The sequence below is a fragment of the Sabethes cyaneus genome, chromosome 1, assembly GCF_943734655.1.
Source record: "Sabethes cyaneus chromosome 1, idSabCyanKW18_F2, whole genome shotgun sequence".
Taxonomy (NCBI): Eukaryota; Metazoa; Arthropoda; class Insecta; order Diptera; family Culicidae; genus Sabethes; species Sabethes cyaneus.
The window spans coordinates 129,306,429-129,323,717 of record NC_071353.1 but is presented as its reverse complement, the minus strand read 5'-3'; the positions used below and the strand labels follow the sequence as shown (position 1 = coordinate 129,323,717).

Below are 17,289 nucleotides of genomic sequence, written 5' to 3'. Positions count from 1 at the left end.
CGAAAAATATGCAGGCACATATGCAATTAGCCCTTTTTTAATTAATCACGTCCGGAAAACACTGACAGTTATTACTATACACCCGTTAATATTCAGATAACCAGATTCCATTCGCTTCACTCGAAGTTACACGTGCCCTCCTTCAGGATGGTAAAAATGGAGACACATGGTCATTGTTTTTATCACAAGAATTCTATACATATGTAATTGCATTTGTTAATAAACCAGACGGTAACCGTAAAGCATATTTGCCATTATTTATAATTGGCTTTCTTTCCGCTGTCTACGATGGAGAGCTATCCGATTTCGTAGATAAAATGCATTATTTGATTAGCAGTTAAGAACATCACGTCGAACGGAAAACACAGCCTCAGCAGAATGTAATGTTGAATTTCAAGTGGCCCACTTAATCCCATTATCCGCTTTCTCCGAATTTTGTTCTCGATTCTCGTAGCTCCAGATAGGTAGGCACTCGAAGGCGAATAAAAATCGGCACATTGTTGAATACGTACACTCCCGACCCTCGGTGTCGCTATCTAATTTCCACGAAATTCCTGAGTGCTAGCGCTAGGCGTTAGCCGCTAGGATGGGGAGGATCCTAGAAACCGCACTTCACACCCGGCTGTTGATGTTTGTGTTTCAACTCGCGTCGTAGTATTTTCCTGCTTGCCTGCGTCTTCTGCTGTTGCTGGTAGGAAGGTAGGTACGAATGTTTACGCGCACAGCAACAGCGGAAAAGGTAAACAAAAAGTTGCCCACCAGCATGCTCCCGCACCCTCAGCCGGCTCAGCCGGTGTGCGGTGGGTGATTGGTTCGTGAGAGCTTTCGGTGGCGACTGACAAGTAAAAGTTCATCGGAGAATGGGAAGCACGTTCATTCGAGTAACTCGTGAGCAAGAGCAAGAGCAATAGAGAGGGAAATCTCCAGCAGAGTCAGCAAGTGAGCTTGGTCGGATGCGGCAGACCGTCACAGCCACCGACGACTCAGCTCAGCTGGAAGAACAAACCGGAAAACGAATCGAGCGGACGCGGACCATCCTCAGTACGGATTTCGACTCGTCCCGGGCAAGTAATGAAAATTCGACACGTGCGGATAGTCGGAGTTTTCCCAGTTCCACAAAACTTTGTATCTTTCTCTGTACACTTCATCTGGCTGGCCGTTCTGCGCGAGTAAGGAGTGTACTTACCTGTACTTGATTTCGCCTGTTTTGGTTTACCCTCCCCCGTTTGGACGGAAGAACAGACGGACGGATGCATTCGCGATTCGGGTACGTGCAGATTACGTTGGTAGTTTGATTTTCTTCTATTTTGGAAAAACTGCTTTTGGTCAACAAGTTACTGTCAGTGAGTTGCTGTCTGCCTGCCATTGCGTTATCCCATCCGCCCCGGCGGAATCGCGCGCGGTGAGTAATGATGGGGCTACGCGATCTGAATCCGAATTTCGCTTCGAGTGAGGTTGCCTTTTCGAGCTGAAATGAAGATTAGACGGCGGAAGAAAAAGGCAGCGGAAATCGATCTCCAGCAGAGTGCTTTTTTCGTTTTTGCTCGGTCCGGTTGGTGAGGAAATCTGAGAGGCACACACAAAAAAAAACGACGAAGCCAAAATAGAAGAATGTAAGGATGACAGTCGTGCTGTGAATAAGTAATGCCGTTGATAGTCAAAAAGTGGTTCAAAGTGGTGCTTTTTTCGCGCAGTTGGCTCGTGATTCGCTGGGGAATCGTCCGTCGTACCGAATGCTGAGGGATCCGTTATCTGGGGATTCGAATTTGCCAATTGGATCATGATACTAATCTGATTTGCAGGCTAACCTCCTCGCACACACACACACAGTCGGGCCCGTAAACCGAATGACAAACGGGTGTGACCCCGGAGGGGGATTAGGTTCTAGTGCGTAAGGATTACCGAACAATATTGTTAGCAATGTGGCCGGCCAGCAGAGGCAAGCCAAGTACGAACAACGAGAAAGACTAAAATGACTGTCGCGTTTCGTCGTCGTTCCGTCGATTCGGGAGGAAATTAGTTTCTGATGATTCGCACATAAAGAACTGATTTCGGGTGCGGAACAGAGCGGACGAGACACGTTCGTCTGATGGTTGAAAATCTTTTTTTTTATTTCTGATATTCTTCTTCATGCTGGTTGTTGGAACGGAAGCGGAAAAGCCGGTGACGGAAAACCAACAAGTGAACAGTAGCTGCCGTCTCAGCAACAGTCGCTGCCAAGAGCGAAGAAAATAAAGTGATTCTCTGTGTTTCGGTGTGTTTGTTCTTAGGTCTCTGTTTGCTGATTCAAATGTGATATCGTAACCGTGAAGCAGATAAATGGAAAATGTAGAAGCGACTGCGATGGTTTCTTTTCTGCTCCCGTGAACAAGAAGATAGAAGGAAGAAGCTCAAATAAAAAGAAAATGAAAACGTGCATGTGTGAGTTGGCAGGATTCCAATGATAACAAAAGAACGGCTCGGAAAAGCAAAGATCGTTTTTGTGGCTTAGGGCGGAGACAGAGGCAGCACGACGACGACGACGACGACGACGACGGTGGAAAGCCGCTGGAGAAGGATTAATCTCACGCCGGATTCAACGGTAAGTTGTGGGTGAAAAAATAAAAAAAATGCTGCCAGTATCTCTATGAATAGATGATGGATTATGTTCTTAGCTTTTGTCACTGTGATTCGTAATTGATCGTTGTATGGGAACCAGTTTTTGTTTATTCTGATGCTCTACGGTTAGGATGCTGTGTATGGGATTGCCATGAGATACGTGATTTTTGCCACTTTGGTCGCTGGTTGGCTATAAGTCTATCTTCTGACAGCTGAGGGCTGCCAAAAAAGACAATCAACTAGAGAGTAGAGTTTTTCTGATGTGGTCAACCTGAAGGATTCGTGGAATTTGATAAAGTCCATATCGTCAATTCGGTAAATTAGCTAGAACAACCTGCAAGAAGTGAATTGTTTAGGAATCAACTCAATTCGTGAATCACAATATCAATAATGAAAAGTCTAACATTTACTTGTGCTCACACAGTAGAATGTTTGAAAATGTTAATTTTATTTTGTTCGCCTTTCGACTTTAAAGTCTGAGTTGATTTGGGCTCAATTAGTTCAATTCATGTCAATCAAATTATGGCTTGTTGAGAGGTGAACACTCATACAATGACTTGATAATGTACAAATCAACCAGGGAAATCAGCTGTCACATTGCACTGGAATGAAATTCACAATATTGGGAAAGCCTCTGCGAACTGCAATTGACTTTGAGTACTACCTGATGTATTATTAGAAACTTTCTATTTAAATATATTTTTTACGATAGTTCAACCTTGAATCGGAAGTCCGAAACTAATTATCACACTATCGCTAACGGTCATCAACAGGCCAGGCCAGGACGAGTTGCTGGACGAAACGCAAGAAAAAACACATCAGTTTCAGTTACCTAAATTTCGACAGCGGAGAAAGTTTTTCCTCCGCACTGCCGAAATTAATTTTCTATTTCGCATCGGTAAACTTGAAGCTCTAAATCTGCATCAAAATGCACCGCTCTTTGATGTGCGGGTTGCTTTACGGAAAAGTTTAATATTTCGCCGTTTGAAAAAAATAAAAAATACTAGCCAACGTTAGCAAGGAGATTCAAAGAAGAGTGGATTATATTAATTAAATAGTTTTGCCATGTTTTAGGTTTTTTTTTGCTTAAAATTAAACACTGCTGCTCTATTCGTCTGAAGATTAAAGTTACTAAAACGCTGTTGATTGGAGCTCGGAATCAACTCTCAATCGATTTCGATGAAATGGATTGAGAATGGAGAGGGAGCCGGTGAAATCCTTTGATTTTAAATTTTCTGGTGATTGCGCGTTAAAGCTGTGGAATGGAGACACATGGTATTTTGTGTTTCCCTGCAAACAAATGACTTTTGTTGCTAATAGGAATCAGACAATAATCGTTTCCTTACGAGAACCATCCGTTTCCTCGCAGATAAAAATGACACACTAGGCGGCTCCATTGCATTATCGCTCTTCAAAAATCTGTATCTAAGAGGCAAAATAGGGTAACGCACGGATTAATCAGACGTCGCCTATTTTAATCAGTTGAAAATAAATGAGCTTAAAATGAAGTATGCTGTGCATATTTTCAAATTATTATTTTGATAAGAACATCATCTTAAACCATACATGTTTAACCATACATGTAATTCATACAGACTCAATGTACTGTATTTTCGACAAAAAATGTCAATGAATTGAAAATTATTGTCAAAAAGCTTACGTTTTTTCAGCTCAGCTGCTGACGAGAATCGCCCCCTCGCTACCCAGCTAGCATTTTTGTATGTATATAAAAGTTAAAAATCACCATTATGTACAGATATACTTGCTAATGAATCATATTTGATGCGCAAAACTTGCATATTCGTGCTATTTTGGGGGCAATATACGTAATGAGGAATAATTACAGTAATGTTCCGATTTTGTCAGCTCCCGATTTTGTCTACCCCCGATTTTGTCTACCCCCGATTTTATCAGCTTTTTATACCGATTTTGTCAGCCTATAAATTTCGTTTAACTTTTGTACTTTTAAACATGACCTATAAAACTCTTCAGCCTGCTTGAAACTATTCTGATTCTCTGGGGAGAGTTTTTGAATAAAATGATGCCTTCTTGCGAGTAATTCGGGGTCAAAATTAGGGAATTTTTATAGTAAAAGTTATATAGTTCTTAAACTAGCAAAGATAGAGGTAGACTATATTCAGCAATGTTGTGTATTTTTACTATAAGTACAACTTTGTAAAACAGAAAAAATTCATACAATAACTACAAAAACAGTTAAAATAGAAAAACTGATTTTAGCGATTTTTCTTTTATGAAAAATAGGATTTTTTTTATCTTTGATGAAGAGATAGAAGGTTACAGTCTTCAGCAAATTTTCTTGTAATAATATGCTGTAAAACTTTGCAGAACACATCAATGTGTTATATTGAAACTGTAGAAAACTAAATTTTTTATTGCATTTTCAGAGGGATTCATCAAAATTTGAATTGCACTGGACGATAGAACTTTTAATTTTAAGAAACTCTTTCAAAGCTTGCATGAACCTAAAGCCAAGTTTTCCCGCTCAAAGCTAATGCGCACCAAAAAAGGTTCTGAACCAGTGTGCTGAGCCCGGTTCATTGAGCTTTCGGTTGATCAATTGAGGGTTAAAATTTAAATTTAATTAAAATTTAAAGAAGTCTCTGATATTGCAAGATCTTAAGTTTTGAATTTTGAAAAAAATTTCGAAAAAAACTTCCCGATTTTTTTAATTTCCCCATTTTGTCAGTCCAAAATTGTACATGGGACTGACAAAATCGGAACATTACTGTATATGCGTTTTATACAGACCATATAGTTCATACTTATTTATAGACTAGCTGAGTGCCCGATCTTACTCGGGGCGTCTTTGTTTCACTGCCACTCGTACATCAATTATTGTAACCGAAATGCTTATGATGCAAAAATATAACGCTTGTTTCTCTTTTGAATGTTCCTCCCCATTTGCATTCTCCCCCTCTTTTGTCTACCCGGCCACTTACACATCTGTTTTCTGTACGGAGTTCCCTATAAACCCTGTAAAAAAGAGAAACAGACATTTTTCATATTTGCACCTTTCGCTAACAATGGCCACCCCAATAAAAAAACTCAGAGGGGTTGTGTACAAGACACGACCGCATATATAGGTGACGCAGGACTACGTAAGTCTCTTTGTAGTGATAGTAGCATGTATTCATGCTTGTAATCATTCGATTCTTCATGTATGCATGCTATATGCGACATATATACATGCTACATGCGTTGTATGTAACATTTATCAAAGTAGTAACATTGCATACGTTCAATTCTCAAAAGATTGTGCATTTGAAAACAATTTAACAAAATCAAGAACACAAACTATTACCACAGACAAACAGACGAGACACTCGCGTTAATTCCGTCGTCCATTCAAAAACAACTTATTTTTCAAAAAAGCATGTTTCGCAACATGTGCACACAGCGGCGCTCGAGTGTTGTTTTGAGTTTCCAGTATAAAACCATACAAATGCAAAAAACCTACAGTATAAAACCCTGCAAATGTAAAAAACCTACAGTATAAAACCCTACAAATGCAAGCTACTCCGCAACTTGCATAATAGAGGGCGCTAGCGTGCAAGCAAAATGTGTAGGACGATGGTTTTGAAGAATTTTCTTCTATGTGTCATGCCAGTTCGTCAGTGCTATTACTTTCCTACTACCTTTTTTTTCCTTGTTGGGGACCTTGGACCACTGCGACCAGTTCTTTGATCTATTGTGGTGAGATCCCTGCTACCTTACTGAAATTAAAGATTGTTTTTATTATCCATGGTTTCCCACGTTGAAGGGATTTTACCAATTCAATCCTATTTTATCATCAGCACTTCTTTTCACTACACTTCTAATGAAACGACCTGCATGCGTATTCATACAGAGTCGTATTATAACCGAACACTACAGCTGTAGCACATTTTTCCAACACAGATATCAAGTACGCCGAGGTTTAATCGTCACACAGTAAAGAATTTGCGATCTGTTGGGACGACGAACTTGTGTCATTTTTTCTGGCACACTTCCCTAACACAGACATCAGATTGGACTAGGCTTAATCGCGTTCGTAAGAAATCTGTTGGCACAAGGGGGCTTTGTCACTCTCTCTGGCATACTTCCCAAGCAAGGACATCAAAATGGTCTAGGTTGAACCCCGGTGTTAGTTAAGAAATCTTGTTGAATTGAGGAAACTTTGTCACTTGTTTTGGCTTACTTCCCAAGCACAGATATCAAATTGGTATAGGTTTAGACCATCGTAAAGAATCTTTCAACCAATCACGAAGCGAGAATTCTGGAAAAACATAGGTTCATTATTTTCAATTTTTCAATAGTTCAACATCAAGAATCCATACTTTTCTTGATTTGGGTCAATTCTTAGAAGATTTTCCGATCGATTGGTCTAAGAATATTGAAAATCGATCGGAAAACCGCTGAGCTATTAGCGCTCAAAACCTTTCATTTTTCGTGACGCTCGCATTTTTCGATTTTTTGGACTGACACCCTATCTCAAAACTTGCCGTAAGACGTAGTCCTACGTCAAAAAAGTAGAAGGTGCAACAGTGCTTCTTCAATGGATACAAAAAACCTGTCATTCCACTACATTCCACAGAAGATTTTGGTATAATTAGATTTATTATATTTTGTTTAGAAAAAATGACCTATCTTTTGGTATAATTCGTCAGGATGGGACACTTTTACTCATTTTGAATATTTTAACTTTTTAGTCTTGCGATATGGAGCAATACCTTCTACTACAAAGTTGTAAATAATTTATTTTGCAGAAACTTTGCTGAAGAAACCAAAATTGTATCTCATCTGAGTATCGCTATTCAACGAAATTTCTAGAATAAGTCAGAGTGAATCTTGAAAAAACAGTTTTTTTGCTCTAACTTTTTTATTTGAAACCCAATTTGGAAATTGTTTTCTGAAATGACTTTTAGAGCGTAAGATCATGCATTTTTTAAAACTTCTAGATAGCTGCTATCTATTGTCTAAAGGAAGATATAGAGGTTTTCGATTCAAAATATTATAGTTTTCCAAGGCATCTCACACTTCCGTTGGCACATATTTTCGAAAACGTAATGAATGGTTTAAAAGTACGTACCTAGATCTACAAAATTCAAGTGATGACATTTTTCCACACTTTTTTTTCAAGATTCACCCTGACTCAATCTAGAAAATACGCTGTGTAACGATACACAGATTAGATACAATTTTGGTTTGTTCAGCAAAGTTTCTGCAAAATAAATTATTTACAGCTTTGTAGTAGAAAGTATTGCTTTATATCGCAAGATTAAACAGTTAAAAACTTCAAGGTATACAGCCCTAAGGGTTGTACGAAAAGGTGACGTAGGACAATATCAGATCATTAGATCAAAGACTAATGTAAACTGCATTGCTGGCATATGTATGTTTGTAAGAACCTGTGGGTGCCATTGTTTAAGTGAATGTTTAAAAGAGAAGAGCGAAATATTCAGATTCAATTCTTCATTGAATGCAATGGTGGCTTTGGAAATACGTGGACGGGGGTTCATAAGTACAACGCCTGCAACCATTGAGACATAGAGATTTCTTTTAAAAACCACTTGTGTGCACCATAAAGGTTGAAATGGAGATAAAGGTACCACAAGGGTGAAGGGTCTCAAACCATCATAAAATAAATAAATTCATCGCTCCTAAAACCCCCGCATGCAAAATTTGGTGCCATTTGCTTGATTAGTTCTCGAGTTAAGAAGAATTTGTATTTAATTTGTATGGGATATCCCCTTCTTAAAGAAAGCAAATGTTCTAATCCACCATAGAAAACCTCCGCCCCTCCTGTTAAAAGACGGATGGGTCTCATTATACCATAGAAAAATTCCTACCTTTTAAAACCCCCACATGGTAAATATGGTTCCATTTGCTTGATTAGTTCTGGAGTTATGAGAAAATTTGAATTTAATTCGTATGGGAGCCCCCCTTCTTAGAAGAAGATGGGGTCTCAGTACACCATAGAAAAACATCTTACCTCCAAAAACCCCCACATGGCAATTTTGGTTCCTTTTGCTTGATTAGTTCTCGAGTTAAGACGAAATTTGTATACTATTTGTATGGGAGCCCCCCTCTCCTAAAGAGGGGAGGGGTCTCAATTTACCATAGAAAAAATTCTTGCCTTCTGAAATCTCTAAATTCCAAATTTGGTTCCATTTGCTTGATTAGTTCTAGAGTTTTGAGGAAATTTGTATTTCATTTGTACAGGAGCCCCCCCCCCTCTTAGAAGGAAAAGAGGCCTCAGTACACCGTAGAAAAAAAATGCTGCCTGCTGAAACTCCCACATGCCAAATTTGGTTCCATTTGCTTGATTAGCTCTCGAGTTTGGAGGAAATTTGTGTTTCATTTATATAGAAGCCCCCCCTCTTACGCTCCCCTTAAAATTACTCTCTTACCCCCTATAAAATTTCTGGTTATTTTATCTATCCAACGACATATAAATTGTTCAGTTTCGTTCAGTAGTTTAGTAGTTATTAGCATTTGAAATCTTTCATTCAAACGTTACACTTCTATTTTCGTTTTCACAAAGTGCTACTCAGTCCCAGTATAGTAAACAAAGACGTAGTCCCACGTCAAAAATTTATAACGCGTAAAAGTAGACCACCCTAATGATTAATTATACCAAAAGATAGGTCATTTTTTCTAAATAAAATCTTCTGAATAAATGAAATATGTAGAGCCAATGGTTTTCGAGATATTGATTTTTGTCTGGAATTTTTGCTTTTTCGACCATAGTGCATTCCATTCATCTCACTTCAAGACAAAACAGATCAACTCCACACTGTTTGACTGATTGCCCTTGTGACTTAGAGTCGGTCAACAACACTTAGCACTAAACGTTTCGTTCGGAGCCATCCCCTTGTTACCCCCCCCCCCCCCCCTCTTTTGTCAATTCTCTCAGTTCTGATTCCCTTATATCAAGGAATATATGTGCCACATTTGGATAAAGAACGGTCAAGGCGTTTCGGAGTTAAGGTCTCCCCCCTTTGTCAACCCCCGGTGCTGATTTCCTGATGTCAAGGAATATGTGTACCAAGTTTGATAAAGAACGGTCAAAGCGTTTCGATGTTATGGCCTCCCCCCTATTAGGGGCCCTCGCCCCTCCTTTTTGATAACCCTCCAGTACTGATTCTCTTATGTCAAGGAACACGAGTGCCAAGTTTGATGAATAACCATCCAGGCATTTCGGAGTTATGGTCTCCCCCCTATTAGTCTCCCCCTTTTGCCAAACCCCGGTGCTGATTCCCTGTTGTCAAGGATTATGTGTGCCAAGTTTGGTAAAGAACGGTCAAGGCGTTTCGGAGTTATGGCCTCTCCCCCTATTTGGGACTCTTCCCCCTATCGGGGAACCTCTTACCCTCGGTTTTGTTAACCCCCCAGTGCTGATTCTCTTATATCAAGGAAGATGTGTGCCAAGTTTGGTGGAGATCGGTCGGGCGTTCTGGAGTTATGGTGGAACATGCAAACATACAAACATAGATAGATAGATATAGTATTTATATACAGTAGTATCCGATTAAGCGTGACTCGCTCCATACTGCTATGTAATTCTGTCAGATATAAATCGCATGTGTGTCAGATATAATTAATATATACGATTGAAAATCAACTCCAGCGCACTTTATTAAGCTTTAGTTGCGACTCCGAATTTGTTAAGAAATATTTACCATAATTTTCACATATTGATGTAAGATCTAGTGCTAGCTGGGTACTTTGAGCACTGATTACAGAGTTTCAAAAAGTTAAGCACTCAATTTTCACATATCATATTGAAGTAGACATGTGAGCACTTGTGTCATGGTCGCCAGTTTTAATACAGTGATAATTCGGGGATAAGTTTGCGGTACATCAGTCAAACTGCAGGACTGCTTAAGAAAGCACCTTGGTGATTAAAATGCGTTCCGCCTGATTAAAATCAGTTCCAGCACTTGAATTTTTAAATTAGAAGTTCAACTTGATAATAGTGACTTTCAGTGGTAACAGCTTGAAGAACTAAAGTTAACAAGAGGATTGGTATGCCAATATTCCCCACTTAGTCAATTCATCGTTTAAAATAAAGTGAAACAAACGTAAACAGTGATCCGCTTAGACAGATTAAAATTGGTTCTTTACCCTATTACTGAATTTTATGCGATGCAAAAAAATTAAAATTCTATTATTTTAATTTATATTTCTATATTTTACTTTACTTCTTACTTCTTTAACCAGTAGAGAGCCGGGCCCAGATAATACATATGAAATGATTTCGAATAATTAGTAGCTTTAAACTACATAGCAGCAGCAAAAGTTGAACGCGTTTTTCTCGAAATCAGAGTTTTGTCAGTTGGTTCGGTCTGACTTAATACCAATGATATATGGTCGTTTTTAAGTCAAACCGAACCAAGTGGCAAAACTCTTCGAGAAAAACGCATTCAAAGTTTGTTGCTCTGTATGGTTAATACCTATCAATCGTTCGAAATCATCTGATAACTAGGGCTGTTTGCAACATTTATGATAGTCTGATTAAAGTAAAATGCAACTTAGAAAATTGTTGATCGCTAGGTGTCATTAACTCATTTTTTTGAATTTACGACTTGGTCCAGTCTGATTTAACACCGACCATATTTGATGGCAATTCGTGCAACATTCTTAAAGTGGCGCAACACTGATAAAACGGATTCGATTTCTTCCTCTTTTTGATATCGGCTTTGGATTGAACGCTTATTTTATATTTATAGATAGCTCAAAGCAAAAACTGACAACCCCGAAACAGCTATCGGCAAAATCATATAAGCATTTAATCTTCCTTTATTCAAGAGTAGTTCTGGCACAGAGGTTAAGAGTGTTGCATTCTGTGCAATGTGTCGTGATTTCAATCCCGGTCGAGGCCGGAATGATTTTTGAAAATGTATGAAAGTTTTTTTCTGTGGTATTTGTGAATGTTCCTGTGATAAATAGTTGTACTATTTTTGGCAATTTACCCGAAATAAAATGTCGATATAGCAGATAAAGGCAAAGAAGCTTTTGTTATATTTTAACAAAAATATAACAAAACCTGTTACAAATATCATAACAAATTATGATATAGTTTTGTTCAATACATAACAAATTTTGTTACATTTTTAATACTGCTGCTAAGAAGTTCTGATAGAATTTTTGATATTTTAACTACTAACGAGACCAAAATTATATCAAATCATGTTTGAAATACCGTCATAACAAAACATCATGATTTGGTATAATTTTGCTATGTTTGTCTGATCGGGTATGCTGATATTTTTAATTTATTTATTTACTATTTGATGGGGCTTTCAACCGTTGGTTGGTTCGCCCCAATGATATTTTTAATGATTTGTGTTGGATAGAACGGGAATAGGCAATTACGACGAAGCAGCAACATACCCTAATTTGCCTCAATAAAAAACAAAACCACTGTTTCTTCACTAGCACGTAATCGCTTACGCTCTTGATGATGGATTGGAAAACACACATTTAAAATCACGTGTACTTATTCTAGAAATTAAACAGCTGGTAATACAGTATCACAGAACAATTCTAGGAGCAAGCTGTTGTTACTGCAAAACTAGTTATCTTCAATGAGCCGGTTTGTAGGCAATACCGACACGTTATTCCGTTATCCGTTATCACGTTATCCATCTTGTTCTCTTTAGATCTGCTTTTGAAAGACAGTAATCCACCGAATAGGTCCCTGGCTGGTGCTATTTTCTCATTGTAATTTCTCAGGCTTCTTCAAATAGATACAACTGGTTTTCGGTAGACGATAAGGCTTTGATAAGCCCCAACAATATGCCTAAAATCAGCTTTATTGTTAATTGCGCAACTAAGTAATTACGGTGGGCGCTCGCGCATTACCCATCACTGAGTGTTATTCGGGGGATTGCTTTATAACTGTTTTGGTTTGTACGATGCAGGCTTTTTCGTCCTGCCGGATATTTAAACAACACGGACACCACTATAGAAAATGGGCCTAAAATAGCCGCAGCAACTTCATCATTTCTCGCGACTATAACTCAAATTCAGTAGCGTTTCATTATGACCAAATGCACTTCGATAATCAGTAAATGTTATTCTATCAATTGGTATAAAAATCTTGTTTCGAATAGATACAGTTTCGACGTAATTCCTAAATATTATTCAGGCTACCGCTAAATGGGCTGAAAATATCCTCCCGTACCTTAATAAGCTCAGACAAGTTTACTCTTTATCATCCATTATTTCGTTTTAGGGTATTGCGAAGTATCCAAAATTCACTAGTCCTGTCACGGTCGTCATGTATAATGAAGGCGCTTCAGACATAATTTGCTAATCAATATGTTCCAGTTAGCTTCGAGGTACGTTACTGGTCTAACAAGCCTCACCTGGGTGGTGCTTCTGAAGTCAGCAGGAAAAAAGGGTCACGTTTCAAAAAACGTTTATACAGACGTTTGATTTTTTTTTTAATTCAAATAAATATCACTTTAGCTTCCAATTTTGCTCCAAAATAAAAAAAGCATTCTTTCATAAAAGCGGCTGCACGAGCGATATACTTTAATCATTCTTCTCTTATATTTAAACTCGTTGATAAAACGTGCACTAATTTCAACATGCTTTAGCACGTTATGAAACGTGCAGAACTCGGGTGTTGAGCTTAGAAGTGTCACCGTCGTCACGCTTAAATCCACAGCATTTGTTTCGTCACCGGGAACGGATTTTGCGGTTCTTTCCGGTCGGTGGCGGCTTTTCGATGGCGGAACCGATGGTTCCTCCAACCGAGAAGCAAAGCAACTGGAACGTCGGTTGCGTTGCGGTCGGTCGGTCGGTCGGTTGGGTCTTTCATGTTTGATCGATCGATGTCATAATTGTCACTGGAATTATTTTCTCGCAACAGTGCTTCTGTTTCATTAATTCGTTGGAAAAATAGCCCATCAATCATACTTTCGCGCTAGCGAAGTTATGCTTGCCTGCCTGCAAGAATAAGAGAGGCGCGTGCTCCATTAGCGACCCATCCTTTGCGGTTTTACGCGGTTCACGGTGGCGGCCGTGGTGGGTTGCCACACTGGGAGTGGAAATGTTTGACACCGATTTGTTGTGACAGGTATTAGCATATCGTGTTTCCGGAAGGAAGCTCCTGTTGGTGAGCTGTTTTAAAACAAGAGTGACAAAATGAAATGGATCTACAACGTGAACGAGCAGCGAACCTCAGCAGCAGCAGCAGCAGCAGCAGCAGGAGTGTCAACTCGCCGAGCAATTGTGCTCGGCTGTCCGGAAAAAAAGTCATTTATCATGATGCTGATATTTTCGATGAACCGAACGAAATACCGTACTCTGCGTAATGTAAATTAGATTAGGTATGATAAAATATGCGATGATAAACCAGTGATTCGAGAATTTCGGAATTCAATAAAGTTAGAAAAAAAAACTCTATCGCTTTTGATAGACACCGAAATTGAATTTTATCCCTAAATGTACTTGAATGTATTTCGAGTACGACTCTTCTGTTTGGAATCCGTAAGTAAATGGTTAAATCTCTTCTTTAATATTACTTGGGACAAAACCCATTGAAGTTTATCCGGAAAAGATGGGAAAACCTTCTTAAGCCCACATGCGATGAAGCAGTAGACGTTGTTGCTCGGATAAACTTCGAAAATAGGTGTCCTTATGTTTGCTTCAAAGGAATCTCGTTTCCGCCGCTCTCGCCCATCAACAGCAGCAAAACGTCGCCCGCATCGCTAGAAAGCCGACAATCCTTTCCATCAAGCAAATGATGCCGGTGTCGGTGTCGCCATCATCGTTCAGGATATTGCAATCCGGAGCATCACCCAAAAAAAAAAGAACGGGAAAACATTACAGCGTAAAGCCGGCTTCCACAAAACCAGGATGACGGTGACGGTGACAACTAGAAAGCCAACTTTCAAGGTACCTGCCTCCCAGTGAGTGAAGGCAAAAAAAAAAGAATCTAAACAATGTTTTTGAGTGGTAAATGGAAGAATGAAGATGAAATGCCATCCGAATAGGATGCTACCGCCAACGATTGGCAAGCGTGGGCAGAAAGCGAGAAATTGCTGCTGGAAATAGAGTGAAAAATGTCGCATTTTTGAATAAGCAATAAGCTTACGTGACGAATCGAAATAGTTAGTGGCAATTCAAATTCATCCAATTTCTCAAGTTCAATTTACCCATTTTTCGACTCACTTAACTGTCAGAAACGTAAAAGTGAGTCATCTGACTCCGTTGTTTTTGGCAGGTTTGGTAAATGCTTCCTCCGCAAAAAGCCCGAAATGGAACATATCATCCTCAATTAATATCGCGATCCATCAAATCCACAACAAGGTTGAGTAATTGCTCGATTAAAATTTTGACCCAATTAATTCTATGTTTAGTACACGGCAATCGGTTGTTATTTGACTTTTAGCCACCGAAAGTTCGTGTTTCCTACCTTCCCGAAGCACCAGTTATCTGGTCGCTCAGGTCGTTCACTTACCCGCTACCATTTTTCCTTTCAATTGCTGCGGGAAACAATACCTCCTAACGGTAAACGGTCCAGGAAGCGGGAAAAACTTGATAGCATTTGCCCCAGCAGAGCAGAGCAGAGCAGAGCTTACCCGCTTTCTCGAACCATTAATCATAACCGGCCTGGCTGCGGTTCGGATCGGTTCGGTCCGTCCGTCGGCCTCAGCTCAGGGTCAGGTTTCGCCCTTTTCGGGGATCGAGCAAGCGAGCGAGCCCGTTTGGTTTCCGCCCGATAGAGTTTTGGCCGGAAAAGCGCTCCCACGCTGCCGTTTGTTTCGAACCGGTCGGTCGGTCGGTCGGACGTTGTCAAGCGCGCGCTCACTTTGACGTTTTTCAATTTCATCTGCCAAGATGAACCGCGGAGAGGCCGGGTCGGGCCGGCCGCCCGCTTTCGGATGACAAATCTGTCAACATATGACGGAGAACAGAACTGGAAACGGCCTGGAAAATGGGAAGTGGTTTCGTTCGTTCGAGGGTTTTATCTATTTTTTCATCACGTTGTCAGTGCGACAGAAACTGGCAGCAGCAGCAGCAGTTGTCGATCATCCCGTGAGGGAGAAACATGAGAAACGAACGAAACGATGGACGTGGACAAATGGAATGGCAAAGCTTGAAATACAGTTTGGGATTAGGCGCCCCCATCCTCCCCCGCGAGACGGAGAAGGTGAAGGTTTTTCGTTCAACATTTGGGCAGACTTTTTTGTTTTGAAACCTTCCAAGCGGAAGCGTATTGAGTGGTCCACTGTGAAGGTTCCATTAGTGCGTCCGTACAGTCGTACACTTACAGTGCGTTTAATCTTCTTGACCGTTTCGATTCGCTCAATTTCGACTGGTTGGCTTGGTTTTGGTATTGAACCGAAATCTTAGATTTAATTTCAACTGGCTTTCATCAAATAAGTAGATACAATGTCCGTTTGAACTGTGTTTGCCGTACATCCCCTAGATGGGATGGGAGGGGGTGGAATAATATATTAAAATAAAAGGACGCAAACGGTCAATCAATTTTACAGTATCATAAATCAGCAGATTACATGGAATGGAAGCAGATTGGGACCCGGGTTGAGCGAGAGCTCAAAAAATTATTCCACTTTAGATGCGGTCGATTATTTATTGGATTCCGTAAACGGATATTTTCTCTAACGAGCGGCTTCAAACGGTTAGTCAACAACGGTATTCGTTTTTCATATAAAATCCTTCGACAGTGAGTAGGGGCAAGTTAATGGCAATACCATTTAGGGACTTTCCTTTCGATTCGAAGGACTGCTTTTACAATGTAAAACACTACGTAAAATGAAAACTGTTTTGAAAACTTCTGCAATGCAACATTATGAAAAATTAAGTCGAAAAAACATTCTCATTGATATTCGTCTAGTGTTCTGTATCCTTCAGATGCGTTTCGTGAGTCAGGAGAAAAACAAGCAGCAAGTCAAAAAGTCATAAAACAAGCTAAATTTAGCAATCTAATTAATTCGTCGCACTGTTTCGTTACTGCGCTTCTCGTCTCGACTTGTCTTGTCTTGTCTGCTGTTCGCCGATATGAAAGCGTGAACGGGAAAACGCTTTCATTCACATTGAGTATCGGAAAATGTGCAATAAGGAACAAGAAAAAAACCGAACGAAAGTAAAGCAGGTACGAGTGCTTCCTGCCTTTGTTACTAGAGTGCCTTTGAACAAGAGTTTTAAGTAGCGAATGATGAGAAAAAAATTAAATTTTCACGTCGACCTTCTCCGGTATTGGTGCAAATTTGCATACTTGCTTGAAGTATTATCACCGGCGGCGGCAGGGTGAAATGTGACGAAGTAACGACCTAAAAAAGTGTACTTTTAGTATCATTCACTTCATACGTTCGTTTGACTTCAAATATTAAACAGAAACTGTAATTATTGTGATCTCATCAGCTGTAAAAACTATTAACTGTTTTTTCGGTTGAAAGACATACATATCAAGTACCGATGTCCATTCAAAATGGCTGGTTCTAGGATTTTTAAACTGTTTTTATTTATTAACAAATTATTAAACGATAACAATGCGCATCCAACTTTATTTATAAGGACTTTGGGCTGTATTACCTCCAGCCTAAAGTGTTCTTTTATAGTTTTACACGTAACCGCGCTTGACGTGCTATCAAAACGTGCGTGGTCTGCGCGATAAAATGTTTAAGAACGAGCCTCTTTTCAGCTTTAAAA

At 39.6% G+C, this 17,289-nt stretch overlaps 1 protein-coding gene across 1 annotated transcript in view; it reads left to right on the top strand.

The window, feature by feature from the left end:
• Positions 1 to 1,084: 1,084 nt before the first annotated feature.
• The window catches only part of LOC128733132 (alpha-2A adrenergic receptor), a 485,720-nt gene continuing 469,515 nt past the window's right edge, over positions 1,085 to 17,289 (top strand). Inside the window, exon 1 of the mRNA XM_053826756.1 lies at positions 1,085 to 2,581. The gene's annotated coding sequence lies outside the window, so the exon portion shown is untranslated. The remainder of the gene's footprint in view (positions 2,582 to 17,289) is intronic.